At 43.7% G+C, this 17,283-nt stretch overlaps 1 protein-coding gene across 9 annotated transcripts in view; it reads left to right on the forward strand.

Annotated features, from left to right (window-relative positions):
* Nucleotides 1-17,283, forward strand: part of LOC122442017 (translation initiation factor IF-2-like) — a 377,694-nt gene that overhangs the window by 1,600 nt on the left and 358,811 nt on the right. The window contains exon 2 of one of the 9 annotated variants that reach the window (XM_043469273.1): nucleotides 7,727-7,787. The exons of the other annotated variants lie outside the window; for them this stretch is intronic. The gene's annotated coding sequence lies outside the window, so the exon portion shown is untranslated. Of the gene's footprint in view, nucleotides 1-7,726; nucleotides 7,788-17,283 lie in introns of those variants that run through there. 9 annotated transcript variants of the gene reach the window in all.

Genomic DNA, 17,283 nt, shown 5'->3' on the forward strand with positions numbered 1-17,283 from the left:
GGGGGCGTTGTGGAAGGTAGGGGGCCTACTTGTTCTTTGGCTGAAACTAGGAGGAGCCAGCCCCGGGCGGCCTCTGCAGGTCCCGCCCCCCCGCTGCCGGGGCCGGGGGAGGGATGACTGGTAAATCTCTCTCGCTCTGCTCACTCCTGTGATGTCTGAATCCAGGCCTCTGCTCTCTTCGGCTGTGAACTCAGTTCAGGGATTGTGTCTTCTTTAATATCTTGTGGGAAGCAGAGTACAGTGTGGCGGCTGATAAATAATAAATAATAATAATCTACTGAGGGTAGCTGGAGGACTGTCAGTGAGAGGGAGTGAGAACACTGGGGAAATGGCCCCATTGGTGTTCCCTGAATGGAGTAACTGCGTTTCCTGAAAAGAAGAAGAAAATAAATCGGATGAAGTTTTGGTGTGTGAAGCCTAGGGGAGGGGAGAGGACACAGGTAAAGGAGTCCACCCTTGATGGTGGGGATCAGCTAGGGAAAGGGGGATGTTTTGAAGAGAGGGCGACAGGGGGGTGCCTTGGAAGGGGAGCAGGTGGGAGCCGGTGCAAGAAAGCTCCTCCAACAACCTGAAGGGGAATGCGAGGTGTGGTCTGAATGCTAAGTTCTTAACATGGTACATGCAAAGTGATTGAAGGGTAATGTAGAGTGGAGAAAGGAGAAAGGATTACTTGGGATTTTTAAGGAGGACTTAATTAACACCTCAAGCACTGAGAGGGAAGAGGAGAAGGAAGGCACAGGTGAGTCAGTGTTCATTCATGTGGTAGGAAGCAGTCCTCTGAAATGATCTATGTGGGTTCACCCGCTGTGAGCTGTGGGATCCACCAGGCTACACAGGACAGGTGTAGACATAGAAATGTGGCTGAGGTTTGCAGGCTAAAGGATAGGTTAAGATCTGGCCATTTGAGGCAGTCATAACGTCTGACAAATCATTTTCAGTGATTCTCAAATGAAAGCAGGAAATAAGCACTCTAAGAATCCTTCAGCTACATCTCTGGGTGAAGGTGTAAGGATTCTCCCAGTTTCCCCAAGGGCGTTATCAGAGAAGAGAGGCTCTGCTGAATCTGCATCCACCCAGGTGATGCCCAGGGTGCCCATGCTGGAGTGTTTTAAAGCCTTCAGGGTTGGATCTTGATAACAGCTCACCAGGGGTGCCAGCTTATCAGGAGAATGAGGAAAGCTGTGTGAATTAGAATCACAGTGGGCTCATCTCCCCTGTCCTCACCCCACCCTTCTCTCATCCCCAGAGCCTGCATGCAAATAAGAATTTCCAGAGTCTGAAGCCCAGATCTTCCCCTGCAGTGGAGCTCCATCCAGCTAGGGACTGTTTGGTGTGCATTCAGGAAGGGGCCCGTCTGGTCTAGACATGAACTCCCACTTCAGTTCGTGTCATCTGTCCCTGTTTCCCCAGGGTCTCGGTGACTGGATCTGGTTTGTGTTGTGTAAGAGATCTGTCTTTCTGCGTGGACCTTGCCGGCAGCTGGGATCTGTTCTGGGTTATTCAGGGCCCTACTCTGTGGGTTTTGGGATAAGCTCCATGGTTAGCATGGATCTCTCTTCGTGGTAAATGGGATTTGTTGGGTGTTAGACAGGAGAGCTTCTTCAGCTCTGGTTAAAGATTTCTCCATGAAACACACGATCGAGCTCTGTGGAGTGAGCTTCAAAAGCCAGCCCTGCCTGTCCTGACAGACATGCCCCAAGCTGAGCTCTGAGGTCAGGACTATGCTCCAAGTGGCTGGATTGTGAAGGAGTGGACTTGTGGTCCCCAGAGAGGTAGACTGGAATAAACCAGAACATGCATGCCCGGCTCAGAGCATAGACCATCCTTTGTGCAGTCTGTCAGATGAGGACTTTGTGCTGGAAAAGCTACTGCCATCACCCGAAGAAGCCACAGCAGGACTGTCTGGGAGTGCCCACTGTGGCTGAGATGGACTTCTCTCCTGTTTGTGTTTATAATCGTAACCACAAGAAAGCGTTCATTTGCTCGGTGGTTGCACTATGCCAAGCACTGTACCACGTATTCTACCCACAATACCTGGTCACCGATTATAGCAAACTGTGGAGTTAGTGTTCTTGGCCCCAAGCACTGAGTCCCAGAGAGGGTGAGTGAAAGTGAAAGTGAAAGTCACTCAGTCGTGTCCAACTCCTTGCCACCCCATGGACTATATAGTCCATGGAATTCTCCAGGCCGAATACTGGAGTGGGTAACCTTTCCCTTCTTCAGGGGATTTTCCCAACTCAGGGATCAAACCCAGATCTCCCGCATTGCAGGCACATTCTTTACCAGCTGAGCCACAAGGGAAGCTGAAGAATACTGGAGAGGGTAGCCTATCCCTTCTCCAGCAGATCTTCCCAACCCAGGAATCAACTGGGGTCTCCTGCATTAAAGGCAGATTTTTTTTTATCAACTGAGCTATCAGGGAAGCCCAGAGAGGGTAGGTGATCTGAAATCACACAGCCAGTGAGTGGAAGAGCTGGAAACAGAGACTGCTTGGTTGTTTCCAAACCCTTTGTCCTTTTCATCATACTCAGCACACAAATGTAGTTTCCTTTGTCATTAACCCAGGTCTTTTCCCTTGGAGAAGACACAGTGGAGGCTGATTTGGCCTCACAGAGGGCTGGTGTGGAAGAGGAAAGTCTTGTCTCTGATTACTGAATGCACAGGTCACTAGGAAGAGTGGACCCCTCATCAGAAACCCTCAGGTCTGAGAGGACATCTGTTTCCAGGAGCTCAGTGGGTATAAATAGAGCAGAAGCCAGCCTCGCTGCTGGGCGGGTTTTGTGTTTGTTGTTTTGTTTTCCTAACATTCTGTTCCGCTAAAATCACCCTCATTTGGCATCAAAAGCACGAATAAATCCTACATAAGTCACTGTCCCTCCAGTGGTTAATCAATCCATAAAAATCTATTTAGCACCTACTGTGTGTCCTGCATTTCAGCCCCATGGTGTTGATTAGAGCAGGAAGTAAGAAGTCACAGCTGCTGTATTTTCGCTGTGGCCACCCTGCTCTGTGGTGAAGACACATCCTAGTCCCGCAATCAGCAGTCTGCGGAGGGCCTCCTGCCCAGCCTTTTGGTGGGTGCTCTCAGGAGTGCTGGGAAGGTGCAAGGTGCCTCACACTTTGCTCAGCTTCACCCTGTTTCTGAAAAGTGGTGGAGGCATCCAAATGTAATATAGAATTTCCCCCTCACACCCCACCCTTATCTGCAGTTTCAGTTACTTGTGGTCAGCCTCTGTCTGAAAATATTAAATGGGAAATTCCAGAAATAAAACAATTCATAGGTTTTCAATTGCGTGCCATTCTGAGTAGTGTGATGAAATCTCATGCTATCCTGCCCAGGATGTAAATCACCTCTTTGTCCCGTGTATCCACCACCTGCCCTTTGAAAGTGAAGGTGTTAATTGTTCAGTCATGTCCAACTCTTTGCAACTCCAAAGGAAGACTATAGGAAGACTATATCCTTCCTGTCCATGGAATTCTCTTGGCAAGAATACTGGAGTGGGTAGCCAGTCCCTTCTCCAGGGGATCTTTCTGACCCAAGGATTAAACCCAGGTCTCTTGCATTGCAGGCAGATTCTCTACCGTCTGAGCTATCAGAGAAGCCCATGATGTGAATCAGCTCTTTGTCTAGCATATCCACCACCTGCCTGTTAGTACAGGAAAAAACACAATGCCTGTCGGGTCTGGTACTATCCACAGCTTCATGCATCCACTGGAGGCCTTGGGAGGTATTCCCTGCAGATAAGGTGGGACTACTGTACTTGGTTCTTGTTCTTGACAGAGGCTAAGGTAAAAACAGTTGTTATCAAGAAACATAACTTAGTGCTCAGATGTGGGGAAAAGACTCCAAGTGTTGTGGGGTCTCGGGGACGATCTGTAAGAGCTGGGCTGGTTAGGAGGGCTTCCTGGAGGAGACAGGTCTCAAGCTGGACCTGAGGAGGGAGGAGGTTTCCATGGGAAGCAGAGGAGCCTTGGGCCAGGAGGACAGAGGATGATAGATCCTTGGATTGGGGAACTCATCCAGGTGTGCTAGTTTCTGGGACACGGCTTGTTGTTAGCAGTCATTTCCTTTGGATGAAAATGAAAATGTATTTTCTTTCTTTGCCCAAATCAGTGAACTATTAGATTCTAAGATTCAGAGTGAAAGTGGTGGTGTCTTTTTTGGCATTTTCAATGGCAGGAATTCAGCACCTTTTTTTAGTACCAGTTGTTTGCAGGTGGCAGGAGTGCTAATTAGACAGAGCCACTAGCAATTTTCCTGGATGGTTCTGACTCCCAAACCGACAGGAGACACTGCTTGGGCATTTTAAGAGAGCAGATTCTTCTTTCCCTGCTCTGATAAAACGATTCTTCAAACACAGTGGTCAAAGGAGTGGGTTTCCTAGTTGCTCAATACATATTTATTGGCCGTTGAATTGTTCACAGTGACCAAAATTTCATTTTACTTCTTTGGTGTTTAAGAAGGGCCTGATGCTTTTCTATGAGACAGTGTAAAAAGAAGACCCAAATGATTGGGAGGATAGTTGTAAGGAACATTTTATTGGAGTGTTAGAGTAGTCTTTCGATCACGGAAGCAGGATTTCACGAAAGGGAAAATTCAAGAGACTTTTGAGAGAAGATTGAATCCTCGTACTTCTTTGCATACATATTTTTTAAGCTGTTTTTAAGAATAAAGAGGTTACGGTCCTGCCAGTCCCCTGTTTGACTCCAGAATCCACTGGTGCCAGTGTCTTTCGTCTCCTTCTGAGATTTCAGTATGACTTGGGGCCAAAACCATTTCATGAGTGTGGTCATTTCAGAGCCCTTTATTGGACCGGAAGTGGAACAAGACCGTCCAGGGCAGGTGACTGCCTGGTCTGTCTCTACAACAGAGGGCCTTGTGCTCTCTGCCTTTTGCCTGGACTCAGGCTGCCCGAGAGTGTGGCAGTCCACGTGGGCAGTGGAGGGGAACACAGTGGGAGGCAGAGGGGCCACCATGCAGAGCCGTTGGCCACAAATCTCCTTTTCATCCGCTATTTCATGACGACGGCCAGGTCCAGGGCTCTGTCTCAGGAGTTATGATTTATTTCCATGTGTGTGTTAGTTGCTGAGTCATGTCCAACTTTCTGCGACCCCATGGACTGTAGCCCACCAGACTCTTCTGTCCGTGGGATTTTCTAGGCAAGAACACTGGAGTGGGTTGCCGTTTTGTTCTCCAGGGGATCATTCTGACTCAGGGATCCAACCTGGGTCTCCTGCATTGCAGGCAGATTCCTTACTATCTGAGCAACCAGGGAAGCCCATTTATTTCAAGTCCCCAAATTGAGGCTACCTGTCATGTTCACAAGCAAAAGGCAGCTCCTCCTCCAAGGAAACAAGTTCACTATTCTCCCCAAACACAGAGGTGTTGGGAATCAAGCTTCAGGCACTCTCAGATTCTGAGATAAATCTCAGTTTGCAGGTGAAGTTTCTAGTTATTTCAGCTATTTTGGGTCCTTTGGAATATGTATCCCTGTATTTCATCTTCAATGCTTATCCCTACTTGAATTTGTGCAACTGCATGCACTTTCTGTGCAGTGGGTCTGGGAGGAAGAATTTGTGAGGTCATGCTCCGGGGAAACACGACTGTCAACACACTGGCCCCAGAGGCCCTGTCCCCACGGAGTCAGAGGCGACAAGGAAGAGAAAGCAGTAGGGCCTGAACTCAGAGTACTTACTAGATATTTACTAAGGGTCTTAATAATTGCCTGAGTCTGTGATAAAAGTCACCATCTGGTCCATCTCTTAATATAAGAAAATATGATATATGAAAATTCAAAATCATAAAACAGAAGGATTTGCTAGTTTACATTACAAAAGAATGCATGAACTGCCCATAAGTGAAGCTTTCCCCTTTGATATTTAATCTGTGGCTGATTTATTAGACATTCCGTTCATATACAACTGGGCAGAAACACATTAATTTATTTTTATTTATTTAAGGCTTGTGACCTGCCTGCTTTCAAGATGTCTCGAGCAATTTACAGGTTAAAACATGGGGCAAGAGGAGACATTTAGGAATGAAATAAAACAGACAGAACCCAAAGGGAGGAGCTGGGTTAGAGGTATTAAGCACACAAGATGAATGGGTTCTACAGATAGGATCTCTAAGGGAAAGCAGGGCAAATGTGCCAGGTTACCTGATTGTATAAAGAAAGGCGCATTTGTATCAGGTCATTAAAGATGTTTCGAATAGAAGCTGTTTAAAAAATGAGAGGCTATTACAAATGGAAGAATGTAGTATTATTGAGATAAGAGATTTCTCCTTTAGACTTTGCAGACAAATGCTAATCCTCGACAAGTGTAACACTGCAGGTTTTTATGTTAACATTTTTCACTGCGTCTAAACCTTTGAAAAATATTTACCAGATGATTTCTTTAAAAATTTTCAGTTCTTTATAGGTTTACTTATTGCCAATTCAGGAAAAGGGTTGCAAATTGGTCACATTTCATTTAGGTTGCTGTGAATTTTCCTAGAAAGCAACAGGTGGGTATCTTCTATCTTAATTCTAAACTCTTGATAATTTTAGTGTAGTTTCAGGTCAATTTCAAAATTAGCCAGAGTTTTGGCTAATGTAAAATTTTATTAGAAATAACCAGAACTTAGCATTAGAATGCTAGACTAGAGATCTGTTCAGGAAAATTAGAGCTATTAAGGGAACATTTCTTTTTTTTTTTTTCATTTCTTTTTATTAGTTGGAGGCTAATTAGTTTACAATATTGTAGTGGTTTTTTCCATACATTGACATGAATCAGCCATGGATTTACATGGAACATTTCATGCAAAGATAGACCTGATAAAGGACAGAAATGGTGAGGACTTAACAAGCAGAGGAGATTAAGAAGAGGTGGGAAGAATACACAGAAGAAATGCACAAAAAAGGTCTTAGTGACTTGGATAACCACGATGGTGTGGTCACTCACTTAGAGGCAGACATCCTGGAGTGTGAAGTCAAGTGGGCCTTAGGAAGTGTTACTATGAACAAAGCTAGTGGAGGTGATGAAATTCTAGCTGAGCTATTTCAAATACTAAAAGATGATGCTGTCAAAGTGCTGCACTCAATACACCAGCAAATTTGGAAAACTCAGCAGTGGCCTCATGACTGGAAAAGGTCAGTTTTCATTCCAGTCCCAAAGAAAGGCAACACCAAAAAATATTCAGACTACCATACAGTTGTGCTGATTTTGTATGCTAGTAAGGAAATGGCAACCCACTCCAGTATTCTTGCCAGGGATGGGGGAGCCTGGTGGGCTGCCGTCTCTGGGGTCGCACAGAGTTGGACACGACTGAAGCAACGTAGCAGCAGCAGCAGCAAGGTTATGCTCAAAATCTTTCAAGCTAGGCTTCAGCAGTATGTGAACTGAGAACTTTCAGATGTACAAGGTGGGTGTAGAAAAGGCAGAGAAACCAGAGATCAAATTGCCAACTTTTTTGTTGGATCATAGAAAAAACAAACGAATTCCAGGAAAACATCTACTTTTGCTTCATTGACTATGCTAAAGCCTTTGACTCTGTGGATCACAACAAACTGGAAAATTCTTACAGGGATGGGAATACCCGACCACCTTACCTGTCTCCTGGGAAACCTGTATGCAGGTCAAGAAGCAACAGTTAGAACAGGACATGGAACAATGGACTGGTTCAAAATTGGGAAAAGAGTATGACAAGGCTGTATACTATCACCTTTCTTATTTAATTTATATGCAGAGTACATCACGCGAAATGCTGGGCTGGATGAAACACCAGCTGGAATCAAGATTGCTGGGAGAAATATCAACAGCCTCAGATATGCAGATGATACCACCTTAATGGTAGAAGTTGAAGAGGAACTAAAGAGCATCTTGATGAAGGTGAAAGAGGAGAGTGAAAAAGCTGGCTTAAAACTCATCATTCAAAACACTAAGATCATGGCATCTGGTCCCATCACTTCATGGCAAATAGATGGGGAAAAAGTAAAAGCAGCGGCAGGTTTTATTTTCTTGGGCTCTAAAATCACTGTCAAGAGTGACTATGGCCATGAAATTAAAAGATGCCTGCTCCTTGGAAGAAAAGGTATGACACATCTAGATAGTGTCTCAAAGAGGAGAGACATCACTTTGCTAACAAAGGTCTATATAGTCAAAGCTGTGGTTTTTCAAGTAGTCATGTATGGATGTGAGAGCTGGACCAAAAAGAAGGTTGAGTGTGCCGAAGAATTGATGCCTTCAAATTGTGGTGTTGGAGAAGACTCTTGAGAGTCCCTTGGACTGCAAGGAGATCAAACCAGCCAATCCTTAAGGAAATCAACCCTGAATATTCATTGGAAAGACTGATGCTGAAGCTGAAGCTCTTATACTTTGGCCACCTGATGTGAAGAACTGACTCATTGGAAAAGACCTCCATGCTGGGAAATTTAAATGTAGGTGAACGGGACGACAGAGCATAAGATAGTTGGATGGATCACCATGGACTCAGGGGACTCAATGGATGCCAGTTTGAGCAAACTCCCAGAGATACTGAAGGACAGGGAAGCCTGGCATACTGCTGTTCATGGGGTAGAAAGAATCAGACATGACTTATAGACAATAATAATAACAGCATCCACATCAGCAGATTCTTCGCCATAACCTTTTCATCTTTTTCCTGGGCTAGACTACATCTCCCAGCACCCCTGCAGTTGGACTGTATCTCCCAGCCTCCTTTGCAGTTAGGCTATATTGCCTAGTTTCCTTTTTAGTTAGATGCACTCGTGTTAATGAAATATGCATGGAAGTAATACATGCCATTTCCAGACCTGAGCCATTAAAATCTGCCCTTGCACTTTCTGTGCTCTTTTCCCTCTCTCCGTGTTGATACAGGCAAACACGGAGCTCTTGGAAGCTGCAAATTAAAGATGGCAGTGAAACAAAACCCAGGAATCTCTGGGTCTCTAACTTACTGTTTGGAGAGGGCCACTCACTGATCTGGAACACCCATTTTGGGACTTCAAGAAACAGGAAATAAAATTCTATTATATTTGAACCATTTTATTATTTTTGGTTTGTTTGTTTTTGCGATTAGTGTTATCCTAACTAATGTCGCAATCAACTGAGCCTCTGCGAGGTGAATTCTCTGGAGAATCTGCATTTTTAACAAGCACCTTAGAAGAGTTTGAGAATCACTGCTGGAGTCGAAGGGGAACCAGTCACTCATGGGTTTAGAGTAGACCAAGTAATGTGATGCTGTTGCATTTTAGAATGACAGCAAGAAAGCAGATTTTACCTCCTTTTTCTCTGTCACAGAGAACAATCTACTGACTAAAAAGAAAAGGAAAACTGTGGTAAGAGAAAATTGAAGTTCAAGATGAATAAAGAGATTATAACAAGCACCAACCTGCTGTAAATGAGCTCAAGTCTGTTGGCCAGGACAAATTACACCCCAGGGAGTAGAGAGAACTTACCACCGGAGCTGTAGAGTCTCTGCTGATAATCTTTAAGGAGCATAGAGAGTGGGAAAGAAAATGGAACACGAGAGATGGGAAAATATGATTTTTATTATTAAAGAGTGGAAAAGATTCTGCAGGCTACAAAAATGGGGATATCCTATTCACCCTCATGAAGCTGATTATTGAAGGCTGATTTGTGAGTATATGAAAACTGGAGAATTCTCTAGAAGCCTGTGTGGCTTCTTTTAAGAGCAAGCCACAACAAGGAAACTGTAGTCCCAGTTTTGTGATAGGCTTGCTAGATTATTATGTCAGGGAATTGTGTTAGCTGTGTAGAAGCAAAGCATACCTCAGGTGGGTATTTGTCAAGGAATCTCATGACAAATTTATGTGCAAGATAAAGTAATTTCAACTGCAGACTAGTATTTGGGTAATACATACCCAAAGATGCTAATCACTGTCAGCATGAAAGTACATTTCTAGTGAAAGGCCACAGTCATAGTTCCATCTGATATTTTTATTAGTAAGGCAGACATAAATGACTTCGTTAATCCTGAAATCTTGAGATGATGTGTAGAGAGTACATTGATTGGCATAACAAGGCCCAAAGAAAAGGCTCAAATATTAATCTAAATGTAATGATGTGAAATGAAACAGACAAACAATAGGATTGAGCAGGTGGGTTCAAACAGTGCCCCCCACCCCGCCCATCCCCATGCAAATCCAGGGCTAAGAGGCAGTAGCTATGCTCTGAGAGAAAAATGCAGGAACAGGACATCAAAGATGTTGTTCAGTTGCCCAAAGCCCTGTATGAACTCTGAGGTTGGCTATGAAGCCTTGGGGTTAGCTGAGACCTGTATGCAGTTGTCTGAAGGCATCTCAGGAGCAGAGGGACCCAGGCAGATTTCAAAGGGCCAGATGGGAAGATTTCAGGTTTACATAAGAATGAACTTTCTTCAGCCATTTCAGAGCTTCCCAAGTCGATAGGCTTCTTACAGATCAGAGCACCTGTTAATTGACATGACCAAGTGGAGAGAGAAGATCCCTCATTGGGACTTCAAGTAAAAGGTGAAGACATCTGAATGGGTATTTGGCCACAAAGAAAACACGACAGCCCCTACAAGTATCAGTAGCTATATGACTGGGCACCATTTAGTGATAACTTAACAGGTGCCAGGCATAGTGTTAAAGTGGGCTCCAAAGTCCTATATTAGCGTTTTGGCTGTTGTCACCAATTACTTAGAAGAAAAGCTATGGAAAACCTAGACAGCATATTAAAAAGCAGAGACATCACTTTGCTGACAAAGGTCCCAATAATCAAAGCTATGGTTTTTCCAGTAGTCATGTACTGATGTGAGAGCTGGACCATAAAGAAGGCTGAGCACCGAAGGATTGATGGTTTTGAACTGTGGTGTTGGAGAAGATTCCTGAGAGTCCCTTGGGCAGCAAGGAGATCAAACCAGGCAATCCTAAAGGAAATCAACCCTGCGTATTCATTGGAAAGACTGTTGCTGAAGCTCCAGTACTTTGGCCACCTGATATGAAGAACTGACTCACTGGAAAAGACCCTGATGCTGGGAAAGATTGAGGGCAAGAGGAGAAGGGGGCAACAGAGGATGAGATGGTTGGATGTTATCACTGACTCAATGGACATGAGTTTGAACAAACTCCAAGAGATAATGAAGGGCAGGGAAGCCTGGAATGCTACAGTTCATGGGGTCACAAAGAGTCGTACATGACTTCATGACTAAACAACAACAGAAATTACTATAAAATTAGTGACATAACTCAATACAAAGTTATTTTCTTACTGTTCTGGGGCCCAGAAATGTAAAATCAAGGGGTCTGTAGGCCTATATTCCTTCTGGAAGCTCTAGCAGAATATCCTTTTTCAGTTTCAAGAGGCTGCCTGCATTCCTTGGCTTTTGGTCCCTACCTCTGTCATTCCAGGTTAGCGATGTAACATCTTAAGTCTGTCTTCTCTTTCTCTCTGCTTCTGTTATCACATCTCCTCCGCCCCTGATCCCATGACTTCCCTCTCAGAAGGACTCTTGTGATTACACTGGGTTTGACCATCTAGATTCATGTCCCCGTCGCAGGGTCCTTAGTTTTATCACACCTGCAGAGTTCCTTTTGTCATGTAAGGTATCATATTCACAGGCTTTGAGGACTAAGATGATGACATCTTTGGGAGGGTTGTTGTTCTGTCTACTACAAGCCCTTTATATATTGCCTCATTTAATTTGATCACTCACTGTCTTGAAGAGTTGGGCATTATTTCCACTCAACAAATGGAGAGTTGGAGCCGTGGAACAATTACAAAACACAGTAAACCACCAGGAAAAATGGTGAGGCTGGAATCAAACTAGACTCTGACTCTAAGAACTGAGACTCTCACCACTCTGATGCTGTACTGCGCATGTTTATTATTATTATTCTTAGAGCCCATGATTCTAAGCACTAATAATCGTTTTTCTTTAATGGTGTTAATTTAGTGGTGACATTATTGCAGCTTGTTTTTTTCTAAAATGTCATATAAGTCAGACATTTCTGGGTACCCATGAAATTTAAGTGGCCTCCCCCGGCGATCATCCTTAGCATCCTCAGCTCACAGCTTTTGCCCCTCCTGGATTTTGTCACCTTGCACCTTCTCAGCAACAGGAGTCTGGAACAGTGTTATTTTCTGAATTCAGATCTGACAATCTTTGTAGACCAAAGGTTACACAGCCGTATAAGTTTGTTTTTAACCCAAAGTAACAGAGTCGTCAGGCAGAGTGTATAAAAAGATCCCAGAAATGCAGGCTAAAAGCCTAGCAGTTCAGTGAGGCAACAGGAGCACCATGGTGACAGGGGCATTTGGGTCCCAGGGCAGATATAAAAGTGGCAGCATCCCGTTGACGCCCACATCCCCAGAGACTGGACTTCAGGCCCTGATGAGGTGGGCAGTGGGGGAGTCCCCTGCCCAGATACTCTGTGCTGGAACATTGCTTCCAGCATCTGTAAAGCTGAACGACAGACAAGCCAGTGCCCCATTTTACAGATGGCAACACTGAGGCTCGGAGCTGTGCTCAAGGTCACATGACCAACTCACGGCGTAGACCAGGCCCAAAGTCGAGGGCCCTGGGTTTCAGTCTTTGCTCTGCCACTCACCGCTGCCTTGGGGCCATGAGCATGACAATGAACACGTCATGTCTTTTCTCTGGCCATCCTTCCAGTGTGTTCTACCTTGACCATTTGGAACCACAGCATGTCAGAATTGTCCGGCTCCTGCAGCCCAGCTCTCATCATGCTTAGCTGTGCCGGGCTGGGCTCTGGGTCAGAGCAGAGCTGGATGTGGGTTGAGCACAGCCTGGCTGGAGAGAAGTCTGGAGCACCTGTTGGCGGGCTGCAGCAGGGGGGCGGTGATCACTGGTGACACCAGGATGTAGCGGCCAGCAGCAGAGGCCACAGGGCAGAGGAGGGGCTTGCCTGGGGGTGGAGGCTATGATCTGACTGTGATGCTGAGCGGTGGCTGGGTGGTAGGAGCGGAGGGGAAGGGCCTTGGGTCTGTTGGGTTCGGTGCCTGTTCAATTGCTAGGGCCTGGTTCACCCTCCTGGCAGGTGGTTTCTAGATGCTTCATACAGCAGTGCCATGGCAGCCTTCACCAAGCCTATGTTGTAAGGTCAGAATTGACTGAGCACCTGAGAGTCTAGAAAGGAAGGAAGCTATCATTTAGACACCTTGTCTATGCCAGGTACTCAGCTAAGGGCAGTAACTGCCCTCACTATGCACTTATTTTCTGCGAGTTACGGGGGTTTTCACTGATTCTGGGTACAAGGAGAATGCAACACAAGTCCTGCCCTTGGGGAGGTCAGAGTCCACAGGTCTGTGGCTGCTAACCGTTACTAGTCAACACAAGGACTGAACAAAGTGGTAATTAATGAATATAAGAGGAAGTAGCAGGGGTGGTAAGTTAGAAGGTGCTGGGGTGGGGAGTCCCCAGGGTCTGTTCTCCTGCCAGAACTCTGGTGTTAAGGCAAGAGAGGTGCTGCTTCTAGAACGTTTCTCAGTAGGGTCTTGATTCCTTAAAAGAACATTGCGTTGCTAACTTGTGTTCTTCGCTCAGTCTGTGGTCCACTAGGACTCTTGGATCGTCGTTTCCCCATGCTAGCATCTTGCTTTTGCGTAGTTATCACCATTTCCCTTTTCAACACTCAGCATTTCTGTGACAAGATCGGAGAAACAGAGTAATTTTTTAAATGTTCAATTAATTTTATTTTTTGTCTTTTTTTCCAAAACAATTTTATTGAGTTATAATTTACAGACCAAAACATTTACTCATGTTAAGTGTGCGATTTTAGTAAATTTACAGAGAGGTGCAAGCCTCACCACAATCAATCTTGGAACATTTTTCTTACCAGAGGGAATAATTTAAGGGCACAATATAAGAAATATGGGTTTATTCAACCCACTTGAACATGCATTTCTGAAATTATTGTATGTAAAATCTGTCAGCAAATTTTGAGTCACTTCATAGTATACTTTTGCAAAAAAATAAAAGCAAAATGAAGTGGAAGAAAGAACCCCTGTGCTTTAAATCTTAAGAAACCATTATCCATTTTGCAGATCACTTCATTAATAAACAGATTATTATAAAAGTAATTATTTTAGAGATGGCAACTGCCATTAGCTAATACTACATATTGTCTACTGGGACTTATAAAAAGTCTTTTTAATTTGCTCTTCAAAAATCACTTACACCCACAAAACCACTTCAGTCAACGAAATAAATCTAGGTATGGGCAAACCTTAGTTACCATGGCAAAAACAGATTTACCTTTTTACCTTTCTAATTCGTTTCCAGTCAGGTTTTCTTTCTTCTCCAGAACTTCCTGATTGGTGGAAGGGCTTGTCTAGGGAATCCCATCCTTTTGCAAAAGTGGCCACTCTCTGGCAAGAAAGGTACCATTCAGTAACCCATCCAGGGTGGAGTGCACTGAATAACGGATGCGCAAATGATTTCTGTCGTAAATACCCACTGGAGAATAGCTGATGGAGCGTTCAGAGGCTGTTGCTGGCTCCTCTGTTAGTTACGCCATTGCTTATGTGGGCTGGTCCCTCTGATAGGGCTCATCGGTGGGGTCAGCGCCCATTCCTTCTCATCTCGCATTCCATCCTCCTTATGCTGTAGATCCATCAAATACAGAGAATGGTTTATTCCCAAGCAGAAGGGGAATCATTCTTCCAAAGAAAAAAAAAAAAGATATCCCTGGTGGTCCAGTGTTGAGACCATGGGTTTGACCCCTGGTTAGGGACAAAAGATCCCTCATGCTGCATGGCATGTCCAAAAATTAAGCCCACAAAAATTAAAAAAAAAAAAAAAGGTATAAGAAAAGCTTGATCCTAGGTTGAAAGCCCTTAAAATACCCTCGAGTTCTGTTTGTAGGAGTAGGCACGCATGCATGCTAAGTCTCTTCAGTCGTGTCTGACTCTTTGTGAACCTATGCACTGTCGCCCGCCAGGCTTCTTTGTCTGTGGAATTCTCTAGAATTCCAGAATTCTGTAGTGGATTTTGCCATGCCTTCCTCCAGGGGATCTTCCCTGCCCAGGGATTGAATCTGCATCTCTTATGTCTCCTGCACTGGCAGGCGGGTTCTTTACTCAGGGATTGAACCCACATCTCCTATGTCTCCTGCATTGTCAGGCAGGTTCTCTACCACTAGTGCCACATGGGGAAGCCCTTGTAAGTGTCTGCAAAGAGTCATACACAACTGAGCAACTCAACTGAGCTGATTGTGTTGGTATCTGCTATTTCTGAGAAAGAGACAGGTGCCTGGGAACAAACTTGTATCAGAAATTTATTTAGTATTTATTTTTAAGTTGGAAAAATTAAGTCATCTTACATTAAGTGAAGTGCATGATCTCAAGAATTCTGATAAATTTTACATAGCAAGCATACTCTAACGAGGATAGAGAACTGCCCACAACCCCAGGGTCTCCTGTACAACCTCCCAGTCCTTACCTCCAAAGTAATCAACATCTGTCTTTGATGCCGTATGAATCGGAAAACATAGTATATATATTTTTTGTATCTGAATTTTTCACTCAACATTAGTGTCTATGAAATTCATCCATGTTGTTGCCTATGGCAGGAGTTCAGCTTTTACATTGTTGTGTATAATATTCTATTGCATGGCTGTACCACAACATGGTCAGCTTTTCTGGTCCCATCACTTCATGCACATAGATGGGTAAACAATGGAAATAGTGACAGACCTTATTTTCTTGGACTCCAAAATCACTGCCGATGGTGACTGCATCCGTAAAATTAAAAGACACTTGCTCCTTGGAAGAAAAGCTATGACCAATCTAGACAGCATATTAAAAAGCAGAGACATTGCTTTGCTGACAAAGGTCTGTCTAGTCAAAGCTATGGTTTTTCCAGTAGTCGTGTATGGATGTGAGAGTTGGACTAAAAGAAAGCTGAGTGCTGAAGAATTGATGCTTTTGAGTTGTGGTATTGGAGAAGACTCTTTAGAGTCCCTTGGGCTGCAAGGAGATCCAACCAGTCCATTCTAAAGGAAATCAGTCCTGAATATTCATTGGAAGGACTGATGCTGAAGCAGAAACTCCAGTACTTTGGCCACCTGGTGCGAAGAACTGACTCATTGGAAAAAGATCCTGATACTGGGAAAGATTGAAGGCAGGAGGAGAGGATGAGATGGTTAGATGGCATCATCAACTTGATGGACATGAGTTTGAGCAAGCTTCAGGAGTTGGCGGTGGACAGGGAAGCTTGGCGTGCTGTAGTCCATGGGGTCGAAAAGAGTCGGACGTGACTGAGTGACTGAACTGATATAATATTCTGTTGCATGACTGTGCAATGACATGATCAGCTTTCCTACTATTGATGGACATTTGGTAGCTTCTAGTGTTTACCTGTTAGAGATACTATCTTTATGAACATTCCTTATCTTTCCGTGCACCCAGATAGGCACTTCTATTAGAGTAGAATTGCTGGTTCATGGGAATGCAGTGTTCAGCTTTAGTAGATAAAATAATTAAAACTTTTCTAATTCTTCTTGTGTCAATATTTTCAGATTGTGATTTTTTTAAATAAAAGGATTTGTCTATTTCATCTAAATTGTCAAATTTATTGTCATAACATCTTCTCATTGCCCCTTTGATGTTTGTGTGAATTCTATGATTGCACCTTTTTTTTTTAATCACTAATATTAGTAGTTCCTTCTTTTTTTTTTTTTTCTTGAGCAATCTTCATAGGGATCTGTAAATTTTATTAGTCTTTTCAAAGAACCAATATTTGTCTTAATGGATATTTTTCTATTCTATAGTTCTTCTATTTTTTCTTGTATTTTTATTATTTCTTCCTTTGCCTTAAATTTGATGTTCTTTACCAATTCCTTGAGATAGTCTTTGGATCACTGATTTTCTGTTATTCTTTTTTTCTGAAATATACATTTAAGGCTATGCATTTTCCTCTTAAGCCTAGTTTAAGCTCTGTGCTACAAGTTTTTGACATGTTGGTTTTTTATTATTCTTCGGTTGAGAGTCTTTTCTAATTCCCACGCAGATTTCTAAGTTCTGAATTGTGTTTCTAATCACAGGTTACTTAGAAATGATACTTAGTAATTTCCAGACATTTGAGTATTTTAGAAGTATTTCCTATTGATTTCCAGGCTTTTCCCACTCTAGTAAGAGGAAGTATCTGTTTAATTTCAACCCTTTGCAATTTGTTAAAATCTACTGTGTGTTTCAGAATATGGTTCATTTTATTTAATGTCCCATGCATAGTTGAAAATAATGTAATCCTACTGTTGTTGGGTTCAGTGTTCTGTATATGCTGACAAGGTCAAGTTTGTC

The sequence above is a fragment of the Cervus canadensis genome, chromosome 5 (assembly GCF_019320065.1).
Source record: "Cervus canadensis isolate Bull #8, Minnesota chromosome 5, ASM1932006v1, whole genome shotgun sequence".
NCBI classification, from domain to species: Eukaryota; Metazoa; Chordata; class Mammalia; order Artiodactyla; family Cervidae; genus Cervus; species Cervus canadensis.